Genomic DNA, 8,499 nt, shown 5'->3' with positions numbered 1-8,499 from the left:
TGAACTCCTAACTTAAGTGTTAATCTTGATTAAAACAGTAACAGTTATAACACAAATTGGTGTTTTCATCAAGATTTATGCATCCCTTCAGGAACTACAATGTTGCAAGTATTAATGTAAATTCAGAAAATCCCTGCAAACTGTTCTTAGATTTAAAATTTTGACAAATTACTCCAACCTTTCCACAAACTTGACCAATCACCTTATGCCCATACTTGGTTTCACTTCCTGGAATTCAAACCTGCAAGGTGAAAACAGGTCTGATGATTTGCCTTTAAATAATATACTTGTGCAAGTTATTTTGTTAAGTATTAGATGAAATTAGTGAAAAGCTGTCACATGGTAGTATGAAGTGCCTGGATCAGTTTTGGTGTGTTTGCATTTTCAGCACAAAAAAACTCCACAAGATCTGCTTCTTCTCTCTGATTCTGCTTGTAGTGTTCATGGAAAGGATCTTGAGGAGTAGCCATGGAAATCAGGGTGTCTTGTTTAGGAACCCCAGGTCTGCATCTTTGCAAACGATTTGGTTCTTTTAGTGTCTCTTCAAAGCATGACCTTAGAGTACAGTGGAGCATCCTGGATGAGAGTCAGCTCCTTCATATCTGAGATCATAGTTCTTCACTGAAAAATAAGGTAGAAAGCTTGCTCCTAGTTGGGGAGGAAATTATTTTCCTCAAGCGGAGGAGTTTAAGTATTTTGGTTTCTTGTTCACAAGTGATCGCAGGATGAAGCGAGAGCTGGATAGATAGATCAGGGCTTTGTAACCTGACCCAGGATAAGCAGTTGGAAATTGATGGATGGATGGATGAATAAGACATACACATACAGACTTACTGCATACAGTTTTTAAAGCATTCAGCTTACGAAACACTTGGAAGTCATTTTTGTTTGACCTAGATTACAACATCAGGGGATATTTTCCCCCCATTAGTGACACAAGCTTATGTTTGCTCTCAACTGCATGTGTAGGTGGCAGCTGGTTGAGTCATTTTATGAAGGATAAGCCATTAAATCACACCATGTTCTCATAGAAGAGTTGCATTTTCACATATTAAGAGAAGTGACTGATGTATTTTCAGTTACTTGCTTTTAGAAAATGCTTATCAGACACATGAAAACATTTATTTTTAAACCAAGCCAACCATTTCACCAATTATGATCACTTGATAAAACTGAATCACTCAGTACTTCAGTGCAAGGCGCCTTTAATTCTGTGTTTGTTGCTCCAAGAAATTTCTTATTTTGCAGGTAAATAATTTAATTTTGCCACATGGAAGACTCACACCATGACCGCCTTTTTATTAGCAACAACAAAGGGAAATTACATCTGCTTGTTGGATTCAAACTGTTTTTATCTCTTGCAAACATTTCATAATGCAACAAACATCTGATGTATTTTATATTTACATGGACGATTCAAGAGTTGCTTAGAGAGTAAACATGGCTAGTTAGCAGAAACAAGAGTTTAAGGTATTCACCAACAAACACAATAAAATCTTTAGAGTAACAACTTAGTTTCTCTCTTGTAAAAATCTTGACCTGATACAGTGGTTTTAGTGATGTTTCTATTGCTAAAAGACTGAGTAATGATAGGCTATATGTTGGGCTACTGGTAAAATGTGAAACACTGTAGAAATCAAACATACACTGATGGACAATTGGGCAGGTGTAAAAACATTACACAACCTTGACGTGCACAGCTTTGTCCAGGGAATAGAAGTCAAGTGTAATTCTGACAGCTTGTTACACACTTTTGATTCTTTTGTTACAAGACCGCTAATAGCCAAAACATCAGTCTGGAGAGTAACCTAAGACTGTGCATTTGGCCAGCATTTCACCTGCCACACTGTGTCCTTTGAACTTTCTCCTTTTGGGGCTTTTGTTTTTATTACTAGAAAACGCTGAAATCTCTGAAGAGGGTGTAGAGCTGAACAGGAAAATAACCTGAAACGAAATGTTTTGGATTTTTTGTCTGTTTTTAGGCTGTAACTGTATGTCCTTGAAACAAAAAACAACTTTTTCTGTGCCTTCTTCAAAAACAAGTTCTTGGAAACTGAATCAGTTTGAAGGCAGTCATGTTCCTGACTGTCATGATATTTAGCATCCCTAAAGCTTAAGTTCAGATTTTTTTTTTAAAAATGGGGTTCAATTGAAAAATAATACCAATATTAACAATAATAAAACTTATAATAATAATTCATCTTATTATTATTATCATTAGTATTATTATTACCTAAATTATAAAGCATTTGTTGAAAAGAAAGGAACTTGTATGAATAATCATAAACAATAAGGTTTGGTCTTTGGAGCTGCAGTGAATTCATGGAAGCAAAGCTGCATTGGAACATAAACTGGACGCTGCATGGTAACAAGAATATTAACAGCCATTGATTAGCACTTACACTTGCTGCTTCTCCTTAAACACTCACATATTGGAGCAATAATATATACCCTGACACCCAATTTAAATTATTTTGTGCTTTGATTAAGTGCACTCAGCAGCAGTCAATAGTGTCATGCTTTGCTGTTTAAAAATTGAGATCACCCAATTTCCTCAGTTCTTTATGGGCCTGGGCCTGAAATTATTGCTAGATGACCAATGTGCTGCAAACCGTGTTTGGACTGATTTATTAATGCATCTGTTTGTTTTAATATTTTATCACTGCCTTGGCTCTATGCATTTCTGTTAGGCAAGGAAAACACAGTTATTAGGCTTGCTGCATAATAATAAATGCAGACATGTATCATAGGTTCAGTATGTAGAGGTTATAGATAAAAAGCTCCAGATTCATTTACATATAATGATGAAGCTATTTTTCAAAGAGGATAAAGAATGATTTTCTCTCAATAGCACAGAGACAGAAATAGAAGTATAATCTGGCATTTCAAAGGACTCACAGTGTTTGGCATAAAGGCGGGCAGCAATGTGATGCTCGCCTCATAATGAAACTTTACTTTTCATTCCACAGTCCATTTCATTTAAAGCCCTCCACTATGTCTGGGGTCCTTGAGGTACACAAGATGAAATGTTGCCCCAAAGTGAATAAATGTTGTGCAGAAACCTGGTTAGGCTTGTATTCATTTTGCAATCAGTTCCCTTCTGTGCTTCTAACACAAGAAGGGTACTTCTGTTAACAACTCTGCCCGATGAAATCTAATCCAGGTACTTGAAGTATGCTCTGAAATTATATTTCCCTCCACCACCTAACAAAACGCGATCTCAGAGATGCGTCCAAAATCAAAGAGGAGAAAGGAACAGAGACATTAGAGGCAAAGTAAGGTGTACTGTCCTCCAGAGATGGCAATTTTTAGACTGATGAGGATTAAGCTTGAGGAAACTATTTCTATGATGATGGGGATCAAACGGATCACATGAATTATTAATCATGAGCATTTTGTCCATGATACCCTGAGGAAAAAGCAGCTACTTCTAAAACAATTCACATCTCATTAACTTTATGGAAAGTTATTAGAGTGTAAAGTACTTAAAATCCAACTGTTGGTGCGAAAAAGAAACCATGAAAATAATCTATGTCTGTGCCCTGGTTTCAGCAAATGAAGTTTTAAATAAGAAAACACAAATTAACCAATACATTTAGTCCAAAATGGGTTTTTCTCATGCAGAAGTAAAAAAGAACAAAACATTTCATTCTAAAAATAAAATTAAAAAGGAACAAAACAAAAAAAAAAAACAACAATTTTTAAATTGTAAAAAAATTAAATAAACTTTAACAATATATTGTCTTTACGTTAGGGAAGCTATTCACTGCTTGAAAAAAGGCACCAAAAATAAAAATAAGTCATAAAATAAACAATGTAAAAAAATAAAATAATTTTTTTTCCCTATAATTAAAAGATTTGGTCAAAAATACCTCCAAGGACACCAGACTCAGTCTCATCTGAATTTAGGAGCAGAAAATTAAATATCCTAATCAACTTTTTGTCTTTAGGGCATCCTTGCAGTCATAACTGAGTGGTTTAATTTGGGTTCTTGAAGAAATAAAGCTGAATGTCATCTGCATAGCAATGAGAATTTATGCTGTGCTATCTAATAGTACTTAATGGATGCAAATATAAAGCTAAAAATAGTCAAAACACAGAACTTTGAGGATCTTTATGAGTAACCTCTAAGAGTGTGTTGTCCTTATGAAAAATTATCTGGTCTATGTGACTTAAAGCAGTGTTCCTATTCTTATAAAAAAACCAACACAACCACTAAAACAAAGAAGGACTAACAAACCTAAATACACATCGGGCTATGAACAAAGGAATTCAAGCAAAGGTTTTGTTGGACAAAGTAATCAGACACTGAGATCAGGTGTGTAATAAGGGCTGAAAGACAAACCAACAAAAGTAAAAAGCTGCACAAAACATAACCTGACCAAGATGAATGAAACCAATTGAATAAATCTGACCTAAATACACAAAAAGAATACAAACGGGGCAAAAAGTAACAAAAATAGAACAACAATGAACACAATTAATCTAAAATAAACATCACAACTAGATTACGTCAGACACCAAAAACAAAGACTCACTGTGATACATTCAAAACAGGAACCAAGAAAATTCCACTCAAGATAGTCTTTGCTACTTAATTTGATTTAGATACACACATATTTTCTTAAAGAAATAGCCCACAGCATGTGTGCATTATAGTGAGCAGCAGAACATCTCTGAAAACCATTAAATCAAATAGCTGCTGTCTTGCAGCTGCTTTGACTGCTTTGACTGTGTAGAACAACATATATTTTGTGTTTTGACTCAATATTCATTAGTATACCAGCCTTGGGAGAAATATTAACGTGAAGAAAACATCCAATCATAGTGGCCAGGCTTGCCTCTGTTGATAAAGGCCTGTTCCACATTACAGTGTGATGTAAACTTGCTGCAATCAAATTTTGTTTTTTCCACCTCACTACTGTTGGCTCTTGTATCTAAAATTACCACGATGTGAAGCTTTCTACTCCAGATACAGCTCCTTTTTCTTTCTGTCAGAGAACTCAGTGCTCCCCTCCACTGAAGATGTGGACGATGCCCCAGGCACTTGTCTGTGATGGGGAGAGCCGATGAAGAAATACAATGCCATGGCCAGCGGTCAGCAGTGTTTATGAGGAGTGCCATCACGGCTGACAGCCTTCCTGCTCTGTGATTTATACACTTCCAATCACAACAGGCACCTGCAGAGACGTAACAACTTGCCCGCAGAAGTATTGCCAGAGAGTCGTGTCGTTGATGCAAGCACAATGAAAGAAACTTAAATTTGATATTCAATAGCTGGAGTATTGTGCAAATATTTGCAAGGGCACATCTGGGTTTTCTGATAGCGAAACTCTCTCTTGCTTACAGCCAGTTACTTTTCTTCTCTCACATGACAAGTTATTTTATATTACAGTTACACTGTCATAAAGTTTTTAAAACATTGTATTCTGCTGGATCGCAGGCTCAGTATTTTTGCTCCATTCTTGATAGATGTAATAAACCATCAGTGTTTAAAGTTTCTACAATCTTGCGTTTGTTAAAATCTCAATAAAGAAAATGCCCGTGCATTTAACTATATATTTAACAAAAAACAAAGTTGGTGACAAGCATGGCCTTTGTAACTTAAGGAATGTTATTGGATTTAGAAAAATCTCCATGATTTTGGATTTGATAGCAACAACTAGTTTCGGTAAAAGCTGAACAGTTACTGACATAGTGTCGTTGTTCTTTAGAAAACACTTTGCAAGCAACTGAGAGCTAAGAAAACTAGAAATCCTCTTGTTTGGTTAAAAAACTGTTTTTTTTAGATTTTGCTCCTTACAGCTTTTAACTACTGTTCCTCTATTTATATATATATTTTTTTTTTGCTAGCCTTGTGCTACTTTTAGCTAGCAATTTGCTCCCTTTGGTTTTTATCTAGTGTTGTGCTCCTTCCAGTTCTAACAACTCAGTTTCAGCTTTCACATTCAGCACTCAGCATTCACACTGCATTTTCACTGAAAATATCTAAGTTTAGATTACTTTTGTTTCAAAATGCTCCAAATGTTTTCCACAACCAACAGATAGTTATACTGTTTGTATCACAAGGTTTTATAATTTACACTTACTCCTCCTCTAATGACAGCCAATCTGCACAGCCTGACAAGTAAAAAGGAAAAAAAAAGAAATTAATAAAAAGAAATCTTCAGTTTCAGGATGACTTAACCATAACTGTGTTATTTATATGTACAATTCTATAATGCACCCAGTTGTTATCAGTCTATACCTCCTTCATTTTCTTTTCTCAAATGGGCCATTTTTTAATCCAGTTAACATAATTTCCCAGAACTGTACAAGCGTGTTTGTGAAGGAAGAACCAGAGAGCTGCTGTTTATCACTTGTTTTCTAATCATAACAGACCTGTGACATTTTAATTTCACTTTCAATGTTTATTCTGTTGCTTTCGAAATGTAATTAAAAACATCTTATGGTTTAAATTATTGTTTACATCTTCCACTTGCAATTATACCACACTTATTTTTTGAAATACTTCAAATTATAAAGAAAACAAGTTAAACTGAAAATAATCCCTGTCTTGTTGTTTTGCTGCACATTAGGAGGTTGATTCATTTCTGTGTTTGACTCATTTGATTCCTTCTCTTGCTGTTTGATGCAGCATTGAGGATTAAATAGCACACCCACAGGCTGTATAACACTGTGTCTTTAAGACAGAGTAGCATCATTTTCATTATTGAAAGCCATCTTTAATTGGAATCTTCTTTTGTCATTTTGGTGACAATCACTCATGGTGCCTCGTGAAAGAGGCGGTGACACACGAAGGGCTTGGAAATCTTTATTTAATTAGTTATTAAATAGGTGACATATTCAGTTCTTGATTCTTTGGACAGTTACAGTCGAACATTTTTAATCACCTTTTTCTATTAAGTGACACATTTTTGTTCTTGCAAAGCACAGATAAGACTAATTGGACAGTTGGGTCTTATGAATTGATGGTATGGCTTGAGCTGCTTTTCTTTCAAAACGTGGCATGAATTGATAAAGGTCCCTGTGCAGCTTCTCAGTTTCCTGTGACCTTCAGCAGTTCTCATAATAATGTGTTGCTTTGCTTCTTAGAGATATAGCAAAGTTGTTAATTAATTAATCATTGGTTTATTCATTTTAAGCAACACCGTAATGAATTACAGATACATGAAAAAATGATATCTATCAATAGGTGTTTCATCAATCTTTCAATAATTGTGTAAGTGACAGGAATAGATGTCATGATATTTTTAAAATTACTGTTTATAAATCTTTCATAAGGGCACCATTGTTGTAAAGTGGTACCAAATAATCTAAACATGACATATCAGTATTTTTATGCTTTAGATTGACCTTAGTGTAGCTGTAACAGAAATGGTGTCACAATTCTCCTTCCTTTACAACAATGTTCCAGCAAGTTTAGCTTCTGTTTCCCACTAAGCTACACTTTAGTGATAAGGACTCAGCATATCCTGGACGAAATGGGAAAACCAAACCCGAATCTTTATCTCTCGACATGGTGGATAAACTTAACCTCTGTCTGGGTGTTATCAAACATCTGCGAGCTGGTCCATAATTCTCCTTCATGTGAACATTTACCCTCTGGTCTTCCCTGAATGGAAAGGTACTGTATGTTCTGAATCAGCCGTGTGGACAAATGTTCTCTTTGCACACAGAATGTCTCGCCTATGATGTATTCTTCAAATTATTCTGCTTATGTTTGAAAAAAGGGCATTATTTCTCCAATGTCTCAGCAAAGGAGGACGCAATTTTAAATATTCGGAGTAGATCGTGGTGCAAGCATACATCTACCATGCAACACATTTCTAAAAATATTTTACTACACATTCATCAAACTGTATAATAAGGATATTCAAAGGGGGTTTCACCACACTAAAAAAAGTATGAAACTTTAAATGTCAACAATACAATTAAGACACGAGAGTCAAAATGTGAGAGGGAAAAAAGATCATGAAATACCTAAAAAAAACACAGAAGAGTTTAGAAATAGTTTGAAGATATTTTAAGAACAGCTTTTTTAATTACACAGTTTCAGGACTGCTACATGGAAAGGTTCATCGCCCACCACTTTTAACCATATGCTCAAAGAAAACAGTAGCTGTAGTAGTTCGAACTTCCAACACTAATTACACTGAAACTTTAAGTTCCTCCCAAGCTTATGTATATATAGAAACCATCCACTGACTTTGCGCATGCATCAACGGCTGCTGGTGATTTCATGAAAATAACTGTCTGTGAATAGGAGAGCAAAATACAGAAAATGTTGAGGAAGACATGATCACGTTCGGACTGAAGCCACCTCAAGTAAAACTTAAACTGAACAGTTTTGTCCTAAAGGCTACAATAAACACTGACCCTCAAGTTTTCTGGCATCTGTGGCAGTGAGTGAAACTAATCCCCTGGTCAGCAAAGCAAAGAGATCGTGAAAACCTTCTCTGGTGTCACATATTGGGAAATCAGGTGAGGAACCAGAAA

This window comes from Kryptolebias marmoratus, linkage group LG12 (assembly GCF_001649575.2).
Source record: "Kryptolebias marmoratus isolate JLee-2015 linkage group LG12, ASM164957v2, whole genome shotgun sequence".
Lineage (NCBI taxonomy): Eukaryota > Metazoa > Chordata > Actinopteri > Cyprinodontiformes > Rivulidae > Kryptolebias > Kryptolebias marmoratus.
This window is presented reverse-complemented; position numbering follows the sequence as displayed.